Genomic DNA, 22,302 nt, shown 5'->3' with positions numbered 1-22,302 from the left:
TTCCAAGGATAATGGCTGGTCAACAGTGAGCATTACACATGGCACACTTGTTTTAAAGAAATGCATTTCCTAGAATCAAACACCTTTAAAAAGTACAGAAATAAAGAAGGATAAACATGTATGGCGTTTTCAGATTTTATTTCACAGTCATTCATAACCCACTAATGATGGAAAAAAATGTGGCACCGAGAAAACAATTTCCCATCGTGAGTTCATTAATTTTTTTCAGTTTTTTTGTTTTGCTTTTTTAGAAGAGAAACAAATAAGTAATGCACTAGTTACTCCAAAGAGAGGCTAAGTTCAAAGGAAAGCCTGGCAATCCTCAGATCTCCCAGCATGTTCAAATTAAAAAAAAATATGAGTACCCCTAAATTTTCAAACCCCATTTAGCCAGTGGGAAAGTCATGGACAGTATTAGCTGATGAAAATAAGTAATTATGAGATCATCTTCTCAACTGTCTTCTGTTGTTCTTGTCATCTTTATTTATTGGGATGATACTGGTTAATAAAATTATATAGATTACAGGTGTACAGCTCTATAGTGCATCAACTGCATATTATATTTTGCGTTCACCACCTGCGTTGAGTCTCCTTCCATCACCATTTATCCCCCCTGTACCCTCTTCTACCTCCCCCACTCCCCTTTTCTTCTGCAAGGAAGGTTGTCTGTGTCTATGACTTTCTTTCTGCTTAATCCTTTCACCTTTTTTACCCAGCCCCCCAAACCCCTGCTTCTGTGACAGCTGTCAGTCTCTTCTTTGTGTCTCTGAGTCTGTTGCTATTTTGCTGGTTTATTTTGTTCATTAGGGTTCATGTATGAGTGAGATCATATGGTACTTGTCTTTCTCTGACTGGCTTGTTTCCCTTAGCATAATAATCTCCAGGTACATGAATGAAGTCAAAAAAGACTAAGATTTCCTCTTTTTATAGCCAAGTAGTATTCTACTGTGTAAATATACCACTGATTTTTATCCACTCATCTACTGATGGACAGGGGCTGCTTCCAAATCTTGGAGACTAGAAATAATGCTGCAATGAACATAAAGGTGCTTATTGTCTTTCAAATTATGTTTTGGGCTTCTTTGGATAAATCCCAGAGGTAGAATCACTGGGTCATAAGGCAGTTCTACTTTTAATTGTTTGAGAAAATTTCATACTGCTAGTCTTCAGTTGGTTATTCAGGTTGATTGTTCTACAATTTAGTTGTAATTTCAGTTTGGTCCGGGGTGGGGGGGCAGTGAGTGTACCTTCCACCTTCTCTGCCACCATCTTGGATCTCTTGTTTATCATCTTCTTATTTTTAAAGACTTTCCTGTGGGGCTTTTTATTTTCTTACTTGAGCAGCTGATGCTTCCAAATCAATTTCTCCACAGAAAGAACAGGAAATAATTCATCCACAAAGTAAGGGAGGTTGTAGTAGTCAGCCAGTAAATGTCATATTTCAAAATGACAGCTTTAGGTAGCAGTCACCTTGAATATACCAGTAATTACATTTTATAACTAGCCTAAATATAATACTGGGCTATATTAATATATAATTAAGTATAAAATATACCAATAAAAGTATCTCCCCCAAACTTGATCTTATAGTTTTTAATTAGGTTGCAAAAGACCACACAATAATTCAGTTACCAAATCAGTGATTAGGTGATTACCAAAAGACATGAAACAACATTAGAATAAAATGAAATAATAAAAACCAGAGGTGCAAGGAGAGCTGGTGAAATGGGACCGAATCATGAATATGCCACAGTATCCGAAGAGAAACTAACCACTTTCACAAAAAGCACAGACAAATAAAACACAATGTCATGTGTCCTGATTGTGTTCTTAGACTACTTCAGATTGGCTGCCAGGCTTTCGTGTGATATCAAACCGCATGCTACTGTATCCCCCTTAAAATCCATATGTTGACACCTAATCTCCAACGTGATGGTACTGGGAAGTGGGGCCTTTGGGAGGTGCTTAGGTGATGAGGGTGGAGCCATGATGAATGGGATTGGCACCTTTAGAAAAGACACTTCAGAGCACTCCCTAGCCCTTTCTGCCAGGTGGGAACTTAGAATATAGGGCTGTCTGTCAACCAGATAATGGACTCTCACAAAATTATGAATCTATGGGCACCTTGATCTTGGACTTCCCACTTTCCAAACCTGTGAGAAAGAAACCTCTTGTTTATAAAACCACCCAACCTATGATAGTCTGTTGTATCAGCCTGAAATAAAAGACAGCATCTACCTTGCAATCAAAGGCAACAGACTTTAAAGGCTGTTGCCACGGGAGTACTACAAACTGTAGGCTGTTAACTAGGTACAACTCATGTGTTACCTGTGCATCTGCAGTACTCTCTATAACAGAAGCTGCATCCTAATACTCAAAATGTGAAAGATGAAAATAGGGTGGTAACAGAGGGTTTCAACTGACATTAGCTGCCCTGCCCAGTGAGAGCGAATTACCATCAGTTTTCCCAACTGGCCCGATCGCCAGAGCTGCCTGGGAAAAATACTGAGTCCAGGTCTCAGCACTGTGGGCTGTAACTCAGCACATCTGTTATTGGTGCAGGAATCTACATTTAACTAGCAGTCAAAAAAGAAAAAAAAGAAAAAGGAAGGAGGAATTTTTCCAACTTCTGACTTGGCCAGTTTTTGAAACACTGCAATTGTAGGTCTCCATTAAATGTTTTCTTTCCTTTTACCAAGTGGGTTAACAAGCATTCCGCCATGATAGCCTGACCCCACAGCTGTGATCTGCAATCTCAGCTACTACTACAGCTTTCACAGGTCCACATGAGTGTGAAAAGCAAATTCCACCTTTATGGTTGAAACAAACATAACATGCTAAGCTTATTTATTTATCTATCTATTTATTTATCAGTAACACAGGCTCATTTCTCTGAGTACCTTCTGTGTGTCTACAAACTGTGAGGTAGGTTGCAATTTTCTTTTTGGTAAGATAAAATAAGAACAGGTTCAAAGATACCCCTGTTTCACGGGCACTCTTGCATGCTTCCCACCGTTTGCTAAGGTGCGCACTACATACAGACGTGTGTGACGGAAAGCTTCCGTGTCCCTCCGTGCAATGAATGTTGAATGCCACCCTGGGCAATAGTGCAAAGGTTCCAGTTGACTTGTGCCAACTGTAAAAAAAGTAAAATGTTTCTTCCTAAGTTCCAATCCCACTAATTTACAACTTACTCAGAATGTAGGGAATTTAACTTTTTCATTGCTCCAACAGACTTCCAAATTAATTTGTTTTGTAAAAACCATATTAAAGAGAAAACATTTACTATTCAGTAGTGCATTACAACAATAACTACAACAGCAAATGAGTATAGCACTTGTTGCACTACTGGTAACATCCTAATTTGATTATCTTTGAGTTTGTAATTAAAAAGTAAATTTCTGAAAACATACTACAATGTTTATTTTATTTCAGGCTAGTGTTCTTCTGCTTTACTGTTATTATTTTTAAACAAAATAACTAAAAAACCGATGAAAATTTTAGAAATTGTATTAAAATTTAAAGCTATTCCTAATAAGATATATATTAAATTTTTATCTTTCATAATTATGTATTAATGTTAATAACCCTTGAATGAAAAATTATATGTTCTCAAATGCCAACATTCTGATTATTTCTCCAATAGCTAAACATCCAATGGCTTTTAAAAATGAATTTATTTTGCAGTCAGTTTTCACTATTCCATTGCCTCATCACAATCTATTTCTCCTTTCAATCTTTATTAAAGCTGTACTGACACATTCCAGTTAACTGAATTATCTAAACATATGTTAAGTATGTATTTTTGATTTACTTGTATGTGTAATAATAAATATGTTTTAATCCAATAAATGAGAATGAAATGTAAACATTCATTGTATACACATTTCATTTTTTAATATGGAGAATTAAACATTTGTGAAGTTTTGGTCATAAAAGCTTCATGAAGTCTTAATGTATAAGCTCATATCAGAAACTGAACAATCTATAAGGCAATCCATTGAATTATTTTGTTAATAACTGTTGTAAAAAGCTGGTAAAATAAGAAGTTGAATTCACTAATATTAGTTGTTGTATCAACTGTGAATTTGCAAAACTATCACTTTATTCTTTACCTACGTTTATCACAGAGTTGAATATTTTTCCATTTTATGAAATTAAAGTTTTTATTTTAACAAGAATTTAAACTTTTCAGAGAACTGTCAGATGAATGACATATTTTGCTATGATGCAAAAGAATACTTCACATACAAAAATCAGAGTTTATAAATTTAATGTAGGCTAGGTGCTGAATAATTCATCCTATCTACATACGTGTTAAAAAAACACTAAACAGTTCCTTTCATTACAAAGTTTTACTAAACAAAAAATGCCCCTCATCCAAGCTACACAGGTAACAGCTTTCCATTCATGTGCTAAAGATCATAACATTTCTTGAAAAATAAATAAACATTTCTTAGGTTTGATTAATGAATTGAAGAAACAGACTAGAAAAAAAATGATCATTTACTGTTTTTCACTGAGAATTTCTGTAAGCTCTTCTTATCAGTAACATCAGATAAAGTTTACCAAGGCAGAAAACCCAACTTTTCTTTTAATTCCTAAGAGTGGTAGATTGAATAAAAACTGCAATCTAATTGCTGATTAAATAAAAACATGGTTTCTTCCAGCTTTATGAGAAAATCAACTTAGGTATTACCTCATAAAATAAACAGTGAAGTTGGAATGCATGAAGTTTATCTGCATCCATTTCAATTTTCAACATATATGTTCTGTAAAATTTCATAATGAAACATCTATTAAGTAGAAATTTTATTTTCAACATTTTCCAGCCCACACTCCCTTTAGAAACATTTACACTTAAATCAAGGATTTAAACTTAAATAAAACTAGTGGAAATAAAATCAGATGATAGTGATTTAAAATTAAAGTTGACGTATTGCAAAATCAGTGAAGATTAATATGTAAGTATCTTTTTGTAATGGGAGAAACTTAATATTTATAGGGCTTTTATTGCTTTAAAGATAAAGTTAACATGAAAATGTAATGATCATGAAATCACTGTTATAATAATCTAACTAGCCCTATAGGAACAGACATTTTATGAACCTTTTCATTATATTTGATATGCGAACATTTTAATATACAAAATTTGAAGTGTGTGTTACAATTCAAGACCACAGATAGCCCCAAACACAGAAATGAAATAAATGAATAAAAATTAAATTACATCCACCATGGATGATCAGATGTTTTTACAATATGTATCTGAGTTGAAGACAAACTTTCAGAGTGAATTTACATTTTGGAGCATTACAATTCTCAAGTCACAGATCGTGTTACCACAACAGATACCTAATTACTACTCTGCTACTTTAGAGCCAATCGTTGGTTGCCTGAGACTGTACTTCCCTCTCAACTGAGTGTTAGACAGGTAACGAGATATACAGAACTTTTTAAGAGTAATTTCTCAACCGGTTTTAGTCACATAAACATTAAGATTCATTGTAATCCTTCTGCTTTATTTTAAACAAAAATGCCTTCCAATAATTTTACTAGTCACATTTAATAATTCCCTTAATTATCAGAAGACAATTAGAGCCATTCTGAAAATATAGATATTTAAATAAAAGCAGAAGTTATCTATTTCTCCTCTCTGGAAGTGTTTATACTGAATTCATGCCTATGATATTTCTATACTTCTTTAATTTTTCATAAAGTAAAATGTGTATAATTGTTTTCTAGAATATTAATGTAAAACATTTTAAATATTTTGCAGTATGATTTATATCATCATTCTTCAGAAATTAGCCATTTATACAAATAAATAATGAGTGGAATATTAGTCTGTGCCACCAAGAATTAACATTTTGGTAATTAATCCAATCTCCTAAAACAAGCATTGAAAACTGCTTTCTCAACATTTCTCCTCCTTCCTTTTCCCCCATTAATTTGGCTTTCATGGTACTTCACATTTCTTCTCACTATCATTTTATAACCATTTATGTTCTGAAAATCAGTTTATGATTTTAGCCAAACAACTCACTGTACAGTGTTTCATGAATTATTGTAGGGTGAAGATTTTAAATCAGATCTCATAATAATTTTCAAAATAGATCAGTGGAACAGAACAGAGAGCCCAGAAGTAAACCCACGCCTTTATGGTCAGTTAATATTCGACAGAGGAGTCAAGAACATACAGTGGGGTAAAGACAGTCTATTCAATCAATGGTTTTGGGAAAATTGGACCGATATATGCAAAAGAGTGAAACTAGACCACTTTCTTACGCAATACACAAAAATAAACCCAGAATGAATTAAAGATTTAAATGTTAGACTGGAAACCATCAAAATCCTAGAAGAAAACATAGGCAGTTAAATCACAGACATCTCTCACAGCAGTATTTTTTCTGCGAGGTTAAAAAAAATTAGGAAGGTAGAGTATGCCAGGAACCAAGGGAAAAAATGATTCAAATAGAGGGAAGTAATCCATCATGTCAAATACTATTAAGAGGTCAACCGAGATGAGGAATAACAATTGACCATAGGAACTGACAAGAGCAAGGCTCTTACTGACCTTGGCAAAACCTGCCTCAGCAGAATGTGAGCACAAAAGAGAACAGAAATTGAGGCAATAGAGACAACGCGCCTGCAGAGATTTACTCTTATGGAAGGAGAGAACCAAGGTAGGCACTGGAGGGAAATATGTGCTCAAAGATTTTTGTTTTTACGAGAAAGGAGAATTTACTGGATGCTCATATGCTGATAGGAGAAACTTGATGGACAAATAAAGATTGATACTGTGCAGGGGAAATGAGAATTATAGGAAGAAATTCTTTGCATAAGCAAAAGGATGTGGCCTAGGGCATGTGCAGAGACCAGAATACCAAATAAATAAGTGGATGTTGAAGTTGCCAAGAATGGATGTCAAGAGAAATGAGAAGAGAGTGAGCCAGGTAATGAAATCTTGAGTCAATAAGGCAAGGTAACCAGGAGTCTGGTATATAACAGTACGTGATTCAAACAGGGAGTGTGTCTTCTGGCAGGTGTGTTGAAAGGGATTTTCTGAGGACAATGGGAACAACGATGTGGACCCAGGGGCACATCTCCCCCAGCCACGGAGGGTCCTTGCATTAGTTTCTGGTTGCTGCCAGAGTAAATCGCCTCAAATGTAGTGCCTTAAAACAACAGAAATGTATTTGTTCACTACTCTAGATACCAAAAGCATAAAGTCAGAACCACTGGGCTGAAATCAGGATGGGCCAGGTGGTCTTGCCGCCGGAAGCTCTAGGAGAGAATCTGGTCCTCACCTCTTGCATCTTCTGGAGGCTGTGGACATTCCTTGGCTTGTGGGTGTACAAATCCAGTCTCTGCCTCCCTGGTCCACAATGCCTTCTCCTTGTGTCTCAAATCTCCACTGCCTGCCTCTCTTGAGGAAGTGTGTCAGGACATTTAGGGCCCACCCAGATAATCCAGATAATTTCCCCATGTCAAGACCCTTAATTTCACTATATCTGCAAAAACCTTTTTTCCATATAACTTTTACAGGTTCAGGAATTACTCCCTGATGTCTTTGGAGGTCAACAGTCAGCCTACTACAAAACGATCAGGAAAGACAAAAAAGAAAAAAGGTCTATACTTGCAAACTCAAGAGAGACAATAATTCTAACCTAGGATTTTCCATGTACCAGTCATATGATCCATTAAACTCCCCTAATCATCCACTTTAATAAAGTGGGTATGGTATCTATACTAACTGTGGGACAAGGGTATCTGTGAAATTCAAATGAACTAAAGGAAAGGATGATGCTCCGTGATCTCTCCCTCTGCTTATGCTTATATCCTGTACTAGAATGATGTTTGAAGAATGAATGACTGTTAGGAGCCACCAGGCTTCCTCAGGGATCATGGGTCCCTTGAGACAGGGATCACGTGCTGTTCGTCTTTACATCTCCCAGGCCTTGGTCCATGGGAGGTCCCAATGCATTCTTGATAGATTTCGATTCAAAGCCACTCCAGTTAAATGGCTGTGTGACTGTCAACTTCATAACTTCCCCACGCCTCACTTATTCTCATTAGAACACAGATAGAGTAATGGTACCTACCTAATAGGGTAGTGGTGAGAATGAAATGAGTTTGCACATGTTGTGTATCTGCATGGTGCTTACAAGTGAAGAAATGCTCAAGCTGCATTAAAGAACCACCACAATAATGACCATTCACTTCTGCTATATATTTGCCATGAACTTGCTGCTTCATTAAGTTCTTTTAGTAAAGTAATTTCCTTGATTCTCCTACCCATGGTGTGAGTAGTCTTATGATAATAATTGTTACTATGATTATTATCTGACTTTAAAGATGATCAAGTGAAGCACTGAAAATGTAAGTGATTTGCTCAAGGTTTACATGGAAAGTGACAAGGCCTGGATTTGAATCCAAGTTCTCTGACTCCAGACTCTGGTTCTTAACCATTAGCATATGTGGTCTCTTTGAAATAGACTTAAGGTCTATTTACTATTTAAACTAGTTGAAAGTGGTCCATTTGGTACATATTTAAGCCAAAAACAAAACAAAATAAAATAGCTTTATTTATGTACCTAAATAAAATGCAAAGGTTTCACTGTTAAGTTAGCACATTTACCCATTATGTGGGATATTCCACTTTAGCTATAGAATTACTCTCTTTTTGGGAGGAGGGGAAATTAACCAATACTATTAATATAGCACAAATAAATGAAGAGAAAGCCCTACATAGGTTGTGTTTGAATCAAAACAGCTAAGTATTTTCTAATATTAGTAATTGTTAACTGGAAAACTCATCCTAAACTCTAGAATGCAAGGCACCATGTAAGATCTTTATCACCAAACAAATGTGAAGAAGGGAATCAATACTCCTGGTCTCTACCAACCACCTCTAACCCTCAAACAAAAAGTGCCTGATGAGACTGTAGAGAAAGATTTAGTTAGAATGTGAAAATCAAGTTCTGGGATTGTCCCTGGTGTTGGTCTGTAAATTCTATTAGGGAATGATGGAAGATTTAGGCCAGCAGGGAGAAATAATTGGGTCAGAAAGTGGTTGTCTTGAGCTACTTACATGGTCCAGAGGTCTCTATGAATGTCTTCCTAACCAAATCCAATGGCTTTTCAGGACTCACATTCTTCTGGATTCTCTAGCTCCTAAATCTAGTCTCACTGATTCTCTTACATCCACCATGGGTGATTTTTTTTTCTTTTGCTGTTACTCTAAATCCTAGGCCAGATTTTTCAAAGCCCTAGTTCTTGTTCTATATTACCTCATTGTTTCATACTGGTCTCAGCCTGTCAATAACCAAAGTTGAGGCTGGACCATTGCTTGCGGTTCTTATTATAGTTGCAAGACACCCTTCAGCAATAACCATCAGAAAACTTCAAACATGGGGAGTGTGAATTAAAAGAAAGGAAACAGAAACCAATTAGCTCACATTGTCAGTTACCGAAATCCATCAAGATTACTAAAATAAAAAAAGGACCTGGCTCTTTATCTAGTCATGTGCCCAGAAACATGTCAGCTGTCTTCGAAGTGGATGTCTCTTACAAATCAACACTTATGTCAGGTACTACATTACAAAAGAAAAAAAATCAGGGCTTAAACTACACCTATTCAAAATATAAAGCCACTGTTACAATATCAAATGAAATTCCCAACCTGATGACTCCCAGTTTTACAGATTTTGCTCAGTAATTCCCAAAGCTTTTTTCCCCTAAGAATCCTTTACAACCCTAAAAGTGATCGAGAAATCTGTAGAGTTTTTGTCTTATTTTATTTCAAAAATAGAAATGAATTGTTTAAAATTATGTACACTGACAAAAGTAACAAAGTTATTACATTAAAATAAATTACAAAGTTTTTGAAAAATAATTATATATATTTAAAAAAACATTTTATTTATTTTTAGAGAGGTGAAGGGAGGGAGAAAGAGAGGAAGAGAAGTATCAATATGTGGTTGCCTCTCAAGCGCTCCCTACTGGGAACCAAGTATATCCCCTAGACTGGGAATCAAACTGGTGACCCTTTAGTTTGCAGGCTGGCATTCAGTCCACTGAGCCATACCAGCTAGGGCAATAATCATATTTTCTAAAAGAAAGAAATGTTAGTGTAAAGAGTGGCATTATGCCCAGTCAGTCCAGAGGCTGCGGCTGCAGAGGGACCACGGAGAAGCTACAAATTGTGCTGTTTGTGTGTGTTGCCATGGCTGAGGCATGTGCCCTGCCTGGCGGATGGGCAGGTCTCCAAAAAATGCTTTGGGATCATACTTCCCTACTGCAAGGAATCTCCATGCCTCTAACAGTCATCTTTAGAAGATTGGCATGGCTGGGATGTCCTCTATTCTTGAAGAACACATTCTTGGAGCTGATACCTCTGTTGACCTAGGGAAGACAGGGTGTGTCTTTAGCATTGGTGATGGTATCACCAGAGTACATGGGCTGAGGAATGTTCAAGCAGAAGAAATGTTAGAGTTTTCTTCAGGCTTAACAGTGTGTCTCTGAACTTGGAACCTGACAACGTTGGTGTTGTAGTGTTTGGAAATGATAAACTAATGAAGGAAGGAGGTATTATAAAGTGAACAGGAGCCACTGTGGATGTTATCATTGGTTAGGAGCTGTTGAGTCATGTAGTCGATGCCCTGGGTGATGTCATTGACAAAAAGGGTCCAGTTGCTTGCAAGACTGGTAGGCAAGTTGTCCTGAAATCCTTCAGGGTCATTTCTTGAATCTCTGCGCAGGAACAGAGAGACTGGCATTAAGGCTGTGGGTGGGTTGGTGCCAATGGGTTGTGGGCAGCATCGGCTGATCTTTGGTGACTGACAGACTGGCAAAATATTCATTGCTACTGACACAATCATTAACCACAAATGTTTGTGATGGATTCAATGAAAAGAAGAAGCTATACTGTCTCTAGGTTGCTACTGGTCAGAAGAGATCCTCTGTTGCTGAGTCGGTGAAGAGACTTACAGGTGCTATGAAGTGCATCATTGTGGTTTCAGCTTCTGGGGCAGCCCCTCATCAGTACCCGGCTCCTTATGCTGCCTCTTCCATGGGAGAATCTTTTAGGGATAATGGCAAGCATGCTCTGCTCATCCACGATGACTTATTCAATCAGGTCATTGCTTGTGGTGCCATGTCTTTGAGGCTGCACCGACCCCTGGTGGTGAGGCCGACCCTGGTGATGTGTTCTACCCACCCTCCCACCTGCTAGAGAGAACAGCCACAATGGATGATTCTCTTGGTGGTGGATGCTTCACTGCTTTACCAGTCATAAAAAAAGAGAACAGCTGGTAATATGTCTATTTACATACCAACAAATGCCATTGCTATCACTGATGGACAGATCTTCTTAGAAACATACCACATTTTCCAACTACAAGACACACATTTTATTTTTTTACCATATATTTTGCTTCAAAAAATTTCTATTTTTCTCCTTTAAAATCTAGCTGTGTCTGGGGTCTGCACCATAAGACATGTCTAGGTTTTAGAGGCAGAAAATAGGGGAAAAAAAAACTTTGAAGCAAAAAATGGGGTAAAATGTGTGTCTTGTCCCAAAATGTGGTAATTGTTCTACAGTGGTATTCACCCTGCCTTCCGTGTTGGGTTGCCTGTCTTCCGTGTTGGATCTGCTGCCTAAACCAGGGCCATGAAGCAGGTGGCATGTACTGTTATCAGTAAACATTAGACAGTCTGTTCACAGCACCAGGAAATCTCTCCCACTGGCCATCATGGTGGCAGAAGGAGGTTGTTACACTGAACACATAGAAAACAGCAAGATAATTGGATAGAAAAAAGCCCTTCCCCCTTCTGGTACCAGGCACATGCACCGTGCCAGGCATAATGGCACAGTGGGAGGTGCTGGGTAGGGAGTTGGACCCACCCCAAGTGAGTGAAAGTTTGGGGAGTTGATTGGTCATTTTGAGAAAGCACCTGGTGCATCCCATACACAAGCTAATATAATCCCAGGGGAGTGTAGATACTCTTTTGCCCTCTCTAGCTCATGGCTCTTTCTTGCTCGTGATCTGCACTGGTGCGGTGCACTGGCCTGTCCTCTCCACTGGCCACATGGCCTTCATAGCCACTTGGCTCAGGGCCTCCAGAAGTGAGCCTCTCTCTTTCTCTCTTACCCACTTTGTGATGCATTTGCCCCTATGTTTGCTTGCCCTCTCTCCCAGGAGCATGCAACCTTGTAGTCCCAGCAGCCACAAGGTCCATGGCCATGCAGTCTCCAGGAGAAAACCTCAAGCAGACGGCAGTCAGGAACAAGCTAAGCCGCCTGGACCTCTCAGCAGCTGCCTGCGGGCTCCAAAGGAGGGTACTTTACATTGGAGCGGGAGCTCTGGGTTCTGGCTTTTGTCTGGTCTTGGGGAGGAGATGGGCTTTGGGACAGGAGTCCTCCATTCTCCTAGATTGCGCAGCACCTGAATAAAACCTTTTTTCTTCCTTTTACACCAGCATCTGCCTTACAAATTGGTGTTTGTGGCAACAGGCAGACAAAGTCCTGTTTTTGTTCAGTTATACTACCATGACGCTGGAACCAGCTCAGTATCACGAGTTTGCTGTTTGCCCAGTTTGGTTCTGGACTCAGGCCTGCTACTCAGCAACTCCTGTGCCACAGTGAGCATCTGACTGGCTGAAGCCAAAACGGTATTCTCCTGTGGCTACTGCAAAACAAGTGGCTATGGCTTTTTCATGCCCGTGCAAGGGGGTGTTGTGATAAACTGGAACCCAGCAAGACAACAGAGTTTGAGAACACTTTTTTGTCTCATGTTATCAGCCAATATCAAGCCAATACTACCTTTTCAGTAGTATTAGAGCAGACAGAAAGATCTCAGAACAGGAAGATGCAAAGCTGAAAGAGACTGTAACCAACTTCTTAGCTAGATTTGAAGCTTCATCAGCTCCTATTGATTCACATCAAATATCAGTCTGATTTTGTCATTGTTTCTTCTAGTAATCAGTTCCATTTCAAAAAAATGACCATCATACTCCAGATATACAGAAATCACCTTAAAAATAAGGTTCCATCCATATTGCTTAGTGGTTAAACATAATAATAAAAAATAGAGTGGCATTATTTTCCTATTACAGACTTCATTAATGTCTGTCTTAATTAAAGAGAGTTGGATTCTCACATCGGCTTCTGGATTTACTTAGTTGCAATATGCTGTTTTTGGCGCAGGTATATGAAGAAAATTAAGCCCCACACAAATACGCGGTTGACAAAGAATGGTATATTTGTCTTTTCAGATAATCAATAAATTTCATCTTTGATATTACACCAAAAACTTTACAAGTGACTTTTTGCTGTTAGTTGCAATACCCCATTGGTCTATATATTTCACTATGAATGGTTCTGGAACCCACCCATGGTTTTTTAATGCATACATCGACATTTGAAAAAATTAGTTCATGCATTATGCAGATTTTCCCAATGTGGATGCACTACATCATTTCTGTAACAGTTAGGAATCCTTCCAGTTTATGTTGGTAGCTATAAATTTCTCATTTTCTCTTGAAAGCTCATAGACAATGAATACTGTTTGTTTTTCTTGAAGTGAAGGCTTACTGTGGTCCACTTTGAGACAATGTCTGCCAAATATACAAATCTAAACAATCATAGTTTGTCATTTGTTTTCTTATTAAAACAATTAGTGTCTGGGGGGAAAAAGAGGCTAGTTTAGCCTGCAATTCAAATAATTGCACAAGTGCCTTTCCTCCTCACAGCCATTACAGTTCAGTATGCAGAAGACATGCATACTGAAGGTATGCTTTAAGTGTACTCCTACCATTACACAGGTGTGAAGAATGCAATGCTTCCAAGTGCAGTTTGGTGCCGCTGACTTAATTTTGCGCTAAAGCTCCAACTGTTTTGCTCATCATTGTGTTTGCACTCTCAGCAAAAATGCCAATACGGAGAAATAGGCAAAGCGTGTCTTAGCATTGTGAAAATTATTTTGATCTCTTATACATCATGCAAAAAAATTAGGAGCCCTGGGTTACACTTAAAGAATTGTTGCTAAAGCAAAACCCTCTTACCTGGAGATCTAGTTCTCAAACCAAACATCCACCTGGATCTCTCTGGGCCTGTTATTCCTGTCTCCTTTTTTGCAGTATCTTTCTGAGTTTTTTATTTTGTATATTAGGATCAGATTGCTAAGCATCCAGACTCAAGGTCCTGGGAGTTTTATTTTCTATTTCTAGTCAGTCATCATTAGTACTCCTTCTTTTTAAAAATATTCCCCATTGCTATAGATTTCCCAAAAAACTATCAAGCCTGGATTACTGGTTCTTCTGACCTTTCTTCTCTTATAGCCAATAGTGAGCATTCAAATTGTTTCATCCTTTTTTTTTTTTTTACCTATTTATTTCAACACAATGTTCATTCCAGGAACAAGTCAAAATCCCATAGATCTGAACAAAATCAACACAATTTTATTCACATTACAGGGTTTCCAAACCATGACTAAAAAGATATCAGGTGCCAAAAAAGCCATTTTATCAAGTAGCATATGGCATTCTAAATTAAATGAATTGGACCTACACTCCAACTACATAATTATACTAATTTTCATCTTTCCTTTTAAAGCTAGCTCTGTGAAAGTCACAAATGTACAAAGGCAAATGGTCTCTTGCTAAAATGTCTAGTACCCTCTAAAAATTATATGTATTGATCTTATGTCAAATCACAGCAAGTCATTGACCATATTATCGGTCTAAGAAATATCTTTAATTTGCACCTTTCCTTGAACATTAAGGCAGATTTGTTCCCCTGAATTACAAATGTGTATATCTTCGCATATTCTCCATGTCATGGTTCCCAGGGGACTTTCCTACAGTATACCGTGTTCAGAATATGTTTGTTTCTATTAGCTTTATAGTAATGGTTAAAGAATTTCATTAGGCAATACAAGAATAGTCATTATACAGATTCCTACTAAAGTAAAATACTGATGAGTTCTAGCCACCTTACGCTGTAATGTTAGGGAGCTAAAAACGGTTTTAATTATTACATTTTAGAATCTCTGGATTTGAGAGCAACCTAGCCGTGGTCCCACAGATCTGCTGGGTCATACTGCCCAATGTCACGTCGAGCGCTTTCTGTAGTTCCAGGACAGAGCACAGATAAGGAACACATGGAGAGTGGTCACTCCAAAGTCACTGGCAGGTTAATAAAACACTGTTTCTGTTTTGACAAGACAGAAGCTCCTCCAGAAGCTAGGCAATCTTTTATGCTATTGCACTCTTTCCAAATAGCAGGGGGAACAATTGCAATACTTTCTGATAAATGGGTTATAAAGCACAAGATCAATCAGACTGAAAAGAGTCTGTTTTACTACAACATCCATTCCTCTCTTCATAAATGTTACCAGAAAATATTCCAACAGTAACAGAGTCAAGAGCAGAAAGCACAGTATATAACAATTATGTTATTAAGCTACGGGATGTTTGCGGTCCTTTATAAATTTGCTAGAAGTCTAATTTATTAAAAAAAACATGCTTCCAAATATATCTTTTAAGAAACTAAACTTTTAATAATTATTATTTCAAAAATATGAGTAGAAATACTATGGATCTTCTTAATGAAAATATAATTAAAAAGCCCCCAAAACATTTGTTAAATTAAAGTGGAAAAGCTTATCCTATAATTTTGCAGAGCAAGGTCAAAGCTTTTAGAATATCAGTATATTAGGAATGCAAAAAAATTGATCGATGTACTAAAATTCATCTCCCAAATGCCCCGTAATCAGTTCAGGGACTTTAGGCTCTCTTCTATAAAAATAAACAAATATAAACAAGCTCTTCAGATAATAATTTTTAGAACCTTTCTCATGTTTAATTCAGTCAAAACATAGTGGCCTTGTAGCTAGTACATCAAATGCCATTAAGCTGGAGTTAAAAATCTATTTTTTTAAATTTGTTTTATTTGAAATTGATCTTGGCTTCTGTGAGGAGCTATAGCCATACATTTGAAAATCATTAGAAAGTAGAACCCATCTTTTAGAAAGAGACTAATCAATGCTGCGCCGTAACAGAAGGATCAAGTTGTATTTCCTCTGTGTTACCCTTGTACTTATGAATCCTGATATATTTTCTTTTATTTTGAAAATATTATCCATGATACTTATTGCATCTTTTTCACAATGAATTCTAATATAATCAGTATCATTCTTTATTTCAACAGCTTTCCCCACTTTGTGTTCTAGTCTACACTTGTCATTACTGCATTTTATTTTAAACTTTAAATTTTAATTCAGATTCTACTTCCATGTATGTGAGCTGTTCTTTGTCTGTATACAGTGAAGTGTTTTAGACAAACACATAAACTGTGTTCTTGATTCCGTCAGCAGCCTTGAAAAGCAGCGGTCCCTCTACCTGCCCCTTCTCAAGGGCCAACTCACTCACTGGCCAGAGTAAATAACAGCTTCTTATCAAAACCATTCTCTGCATAAAACATAAAATTAGCTTGGCAGTTTAAATGAAGTCACATCCCCTCCCTGTTCATGCAGTTTGTGGCACAGCATTTTCAAAAGCTTCATTGTAGTTAAGAAAATCTTCAGTTATCCTCAAAGCGTGAAGCCTGTTTTAATGTTCCAGAGTGATTAAGACAGGATTATTCAGACATTATTCAAACAGGATATATTGTGCATGTGAGAGGGGATAAAAAAGAAAAACTAACACTTGGTAAAGTTTCACCAATGGTGTTTTGGTACACACTGAATCAAATTTATCTAGTTACACTACCTTAACTTGCTACCCAGGGTACCGTGTGGCTTTCAAGCTACACAAAAACCAATTTTTTCATTACATTTTTCAAAGACACATACAATATATACTACAATATATTGGCCTGCAGTACCTGGTGTGATCTAGCATTATTCAAGATTAAGAGTCAAAGGCTCCCCACAGCAGAGTTTATTAAATGCTAATATGCATGAAAGTTACTGCAGGTTAGTAGTTCATCGAGACATCGAGGTTCCATAGTTCATGATGGAGTCCAACGACACCGGAAAACCTAGCCCTGGTGTCTTTGAAAGACTAAACACTTCGGAGTGAGGCCTGCTGCGTTCTTCCTGGGCCGGACCCAATCTCTCCTCCCACTCTCCTCTTGGCTACTCTTCAGTCTCCCACCGTCTCCTCCCAGCACCGCTTCCGCTCTCAAAACACGCACACCTGACGCTCGGAACACAAAAAACATGACGTTTTTCGTTCTTCCAAGCCTTCCCCATACCCTTTCTTCTTCTGTCATTTCTTATCTGGTGCATTTATACTCATCCTTTAAGAGCAAATAGCATGTTATACACACGTATCCCTGACCCAATCAGGCTACTAATTGTAAGTACATTGTACTGTGTGCATACAGCACTGTGTACATAACCCTCTGTGACACGAACTGCACTACTTTCTAATTATAATTTAATGCTCCTGTGTGGCCCTCCGTATTTACAGTTCTTGATGTGATCAAATAAATTCGTTTTATTTTTCCTCCTAACTACTGGGCCTGAAACATAGTAAGTACATAATAATTATTTATTGAGCAAAAAACTGAATGTATCTGGGGTGGTCCTTTATCTACTATATCCAACCACTCTCAACTCTTAGTTTTCATCAGTATATATTTAATATTTAATATGACATATTAAGTCAGAATCATAAGAATTATGCATTCAATCTATCAAAGATCTACATGAGGTGGGACCCAAGAAAACTAGAATTTGTTTTTTAAAAAATATGTATTTATCCTTACATGTTTAAACCTCAGTCACCTGCAAAGTACTCTCCATTTGATATAATATACCCATTGAGAGGTTTTTTTCCCATGGCTCAAAAACAGTTTTTGAACTCATCAATTTTAATGCCTTTTAGTCTTCTGCCGCTTTTCGTTTCGCCTCTTCCACATCAGCAAAACGCTTCCCTGCAAGGACTTTTTTCATCCAGGGAACAAAAAGTAGTTGCTTGGGGTGAGATCAGGTGAACATGGAGGGTAGGGCATGGGGGTCATGCTGTTTTGGGTCAAAAACTGCTGAACACTCAGGGTGGTCTGGGAAGGTGAGCTTATAAATCACCCATTGAGAAATGGGCAAGCACATGGAGCAAATCGCAGCCTCTCACAACAACACCAGCTGGTACACTGATACAGATGGGTTCCTGAATGCTCACCTAGTAGGGGAAGCCTATAATACAAGAGGCCTGCCCTACAGGCAATAAGTCCATTTTTTATGGATCCCCTTCATATTGTGGTTTGTTTGTTAAATCATCATGCTTACTGCAACTTACATTTAATTACATTTGTTTCAGGGGACGCCTTGCATTTTATTTCATTTTAGTGTCACATATGCTCAACAGCTTTTTTTTCTTTCATTTTTCAAAATTTTATTCATTTTTAAAGAGAAGGGATGGGAAGGAGAAAGAGGAGAGAAACACCAATGTGTGAGAGAAACATCGATTGGTTGCCTGTTGCACGCCATCAACTGGGCACCTGGCCTGCAACCCAGACATGTGCCCTGATGGGGAATCAAACTGGCCATACTGTGGTTTGTGGGATGATGCCCAGCCTACGGAGCCACAACAATCAGAGCTACAGTTTTTTTTTTCTTTCTACCTGATTTAATTTCTTTTAATGTAATGAAAAATAGTCCTTGGGAAAAAAGTGTAATGATGAATGAATGCTGTGATTTACAATTTAGATGTTCAATCTAATTGGTTATAAAAAACATGTTTACAATCTTTTTCATCACGAAGGGCAAGGTCCTCTGAACTGGTCTAGACAAAAAAGTGAGCAGACTATTAGAAAATGTTTGCATAAAACTAATAGGGTTTTGGGGTGTCCCCTGCCTACTGCGACTTGTTGAAAGGGTTATAAAAGGACCGTAAGAAATTTATATGGGCAGGAATGATTTTTAAATGTCTGGAAACAGAAGCTTCTGCTCTGTGCCATTATTAATCCCACTATCCCCAAACTTTCAGTAAAGCTGTGATATACACAGAAACAGGGAGTGAATGGCGTCCTGGGAGGGTGGAAGGACCATGGCTTGCCTTCTCTGCTCCAACAACATGGGAGCGAAGAAAGGGGGCATTCTCAGGGAGGAAGAAAGCAGGCGGACGTCAAACGTCAGCGCCGGTTGCAACCTGGAGCCCGGAGTGATAAGACAAACATAAATGCTCTGGGAAGACTTAAAGACAGTGGGGGGTGAGTCCTGAGGAAATTGGGTAAGGACTTGATGCATTTTATTTGGATAGTAAGGAACGTGTGAGCCCAGAAGACAGGAGTCTTCATAACCACAAACTCACATATCCACGTGGGTGTGTGAAGCACGCACGCCCTGACCAGGCCTTTGTTTCTAATTCTGGCTTTGCCACCAACCACCTAGATTTGGACGAGGTATTAAACTTCTCTGTGTACCTATTTCCCCTTTTATAAGACAGCAACAGTAATAGATATGACTTTACAGAGTCAACATAAGGGTTATATCAATCTTCTTAAGGACCTTGAACACTATCAGATAATATATTAGTTTTTTTTCTTAATAAATAAAAGAACAAATACAGAGTCCTGAAGGAAATGCTAATGTTCTATTAGATTTTCTTCCCTGTATCACATTTACAAGGGTGTTCTCGTCACAAAGCTAATGAGGTTGTCCTTGAAAGATTTACATATAAAATCTGTGGAATAAAGTGTTGCGGTTGTAGCATTTAAAATGAAGTGCTTTTATTTCTTCATAAAATAGGCCTAATATGTGGCCTCACATTTTGAAGGAAGAAAAATGTAAAAATCAGCTTGTAGACTCTGGTACAGGGAAAGTCCCCCTTGTCTCTTCGGGGACTGGAAGGGGAGCCACAGAGGGGTAAGCTTTCGATGGCACAAAAACTCTTCCCCGTTTGGAACGGTGCAGGCAGGAGGCAATACCTCTGCAGGAGCACATTCTGAATAGCAGCGTTATCCTTTGTTCATTTCCCAGTCTTCCCCCACTCAGCTGTGAGCTTCTTGTGAGCAGAAATGATTTTTATCCGCGCCATGTATTGCAATGTGGGCCCACAGCCGGAGCTCCACAAATGTTTGTTTGGCTGATCTGCTCTGGCAGGTCTCCTTCCCCACCAATCCCAGCAGCGCTCACTCATCCAATGGGAAGTCCCAGCACAGGTCTTAGTCTATTCTGCTAAGCAGAGAATCCACAGGGGGAAATTGATGCTAGAACATTGTAGGTGTTTTATTTTTCTCCCTCCAAAAGGAAATTATCAGAATGTTTAGTATAGTATAGTATGTAATTGCCTGTGGGAAGGTATCATAAGCATTTCATTAATTAGAGTGTCTAAAAGTCTAAACCCTTCTTGATTCCCTTCTTGTCTTCTGTAGACAAGCATGCAGGACTTTGGGTACCTTCCTTCATGGTACCACCCTGCCCCTTTCTTTGATCGCTCTCTTCTAGAATCCTTTCAAATGTCACCTCTTCCACAAGACTTCCCCAAACAGAGATCAAAACCCTGCCTTGGTGTCACCTTGACATTCTCTAGCATTTGATTTTGGCATTCCTCATTTTATTCATCTGTTACTCTCCCCTCTCTTCTCTCCTCTCTATAAACACACACACACACCCACACCCAGTCTTACTTATCTGAAAAATCCAACATCTTCCAGAATGTTTGACACAGGAATGTTCCCAGGAAAAAAAAAAAAGGTTTCATGAGTTAACAATTTAAGCGAAGTGGAGATTTATTTTTTTCTTATTTAAATGAACATTTATATATTTTGGTAGCTTCTTGTAGGGAAAAGTTGGAGCACCTTTTAAAGGACTGCTGACTCTTCCACACTTTAGCGTCATGTTCTATGACCATCATATTACACTAAAAGTCTTACAGAGGTGGAGAAAGAAGAAAATGGAACAGCAAGGGAAGGAAAGATAAAGCGGGGAAGAGAGAAGAAAGATACATAAAACCTCAGATCTTTCATGGAAACAAAATTATATTTCTGGTATCTTCTAGAATTTGAAAATGCAAGTTATCCATGTATATGTGAACATACAATTAAAATTGCCAGCCAAAAAAAAGTTAAATATCCAGGAACTTTTATGATTTACTAATTCTAATTTATTTCCTAGTTTCAATCTAATGTTAAACTATTTTCAGCTCATATAATGACCATTTATCTAGACTGACAATACCAAAATATCCAAGTCAATGAAGGAAAAAAATTCCTAAATTTAACTCTTTCACTTGGTGCTTTGCCATATAATGCAAAATACCTGAAACCACACATGAACTCTGAATTCTGTTCTGCACGCAGGTCAAGTTCAGTGATATCTATAGAGGTTCAGTCACAAGTTTAAAGGTACAATGTCTACTATAATTAATTTAGAATGTCATTGTCTGGCTTGTGCAACCAGCAAGGAAATGCTACTCTGGGACACCTGTCTGGTAGATGGATGGCTTTTATTTTGTTGTTTCTAAGTCAGTGCAGGAATGGGAATGGCCAATGCAAATGCATGTTATTACAATGGTGGTGTCAGGGCTGCTTTTGGTTTTTGAGAATATTAACACCCACTTCTCTCTTGACTCAATCAACAAATAGTAACTGAGTACCTACTATGGGCAGATGCTATATTCCCTTGGATCAAAAAGCCTCATGGCGAGATAGAAAAATAATAGTAAAAATATTTTAAAAACCCACAATAAAACCAAAAAGGAGTAATGGTTACTTTCTTTCTGGTGGTTATTTCCTGTGCTTGCTTGCCAGTTGAGGGGCTTTTTAAGAATCTTGTAAAATCACACCCAACTGCAGCTATTTTCGCCCTCTTTTTATAAGGACAGGTGAGATCTTCTGCTGCCTTCCAGGGGTTTTTAATATATCCTTACATAATAGGAACCATAACCCAAGCTAGGAAGCAAGATGTATACAATGGGTACCATATTTTTCAAACCATAAGATGTGCCTAGGTTTTAGAGGAGGAAAATAGAAAAAAATTTTAAGCAAAAAATATGATAAAATATTTAATAATATAAATAACATTTCACCAATGTAAATGTAAACAGAACTCAACAACAGCATTAACAACTATCATTCCTCCCAAATCGGAGAGGGGAGAGGTGCATCTTATAATCTGAAAAATATGGTAGTTACTGGATCAAGTTCATTAGAGTAGAAGCTAAGAACAGATAATGAGCCACAAAATTATGTCCATTCATTTGGGTCACCAAAGTGCTTTTGCAGAATATGATAAATATTCTTTGCACAGAGGTATGATCCAGAATTATTTCCAATTCAAAATGCCTCAGCTC

General features: G+C 37.8%; 1 protein-coding gene and 1 pseudogene across 1 annotated transcript in view; one reads left to right on the top strand and one right to left on the bottom strand.

Moving 5' to 3' along the window:
* The window catches only part of GPC5 (glypican 5), a 1,180,543-nt gene that overhangs the window by 952,115 nt on the left and 206,126 nt on the right, over positions 1 to 22,302 (bottom strand). The window lies entirely within an intron of this gene.
* LOC119039662 (ATP synthase subunit alpha, mitochondrial-like) overlaps positions 10,279 to 22,302 on the top strand; it is a 33,326-nt pseudogene continuing 21,302 nt past the window's right edge.

The sequence above is a fragment of the Artibeus jamaicensis genome, unplaced genomic scaffold (genome assembly GCF_021234435.1).
Source record: "Artibeus jamaicensis isolate MK-2021 breed Jamaican fruit bat unplaced genomic scaffold, CSHL_Jam_final contig_415, whole genome shotgun sequence".
Taxonomy (NCBI): Eukaryota; Metazoa; Chordata; class Mammalia; order Chiroptera; family Phyllostomidae; genus Artibeus; species Artibeus jamaicensis.
Note: the sequence above shows the minus strand (reverse complement) of the source record. Positions and strands in the feature narration are given on the sequence as shown.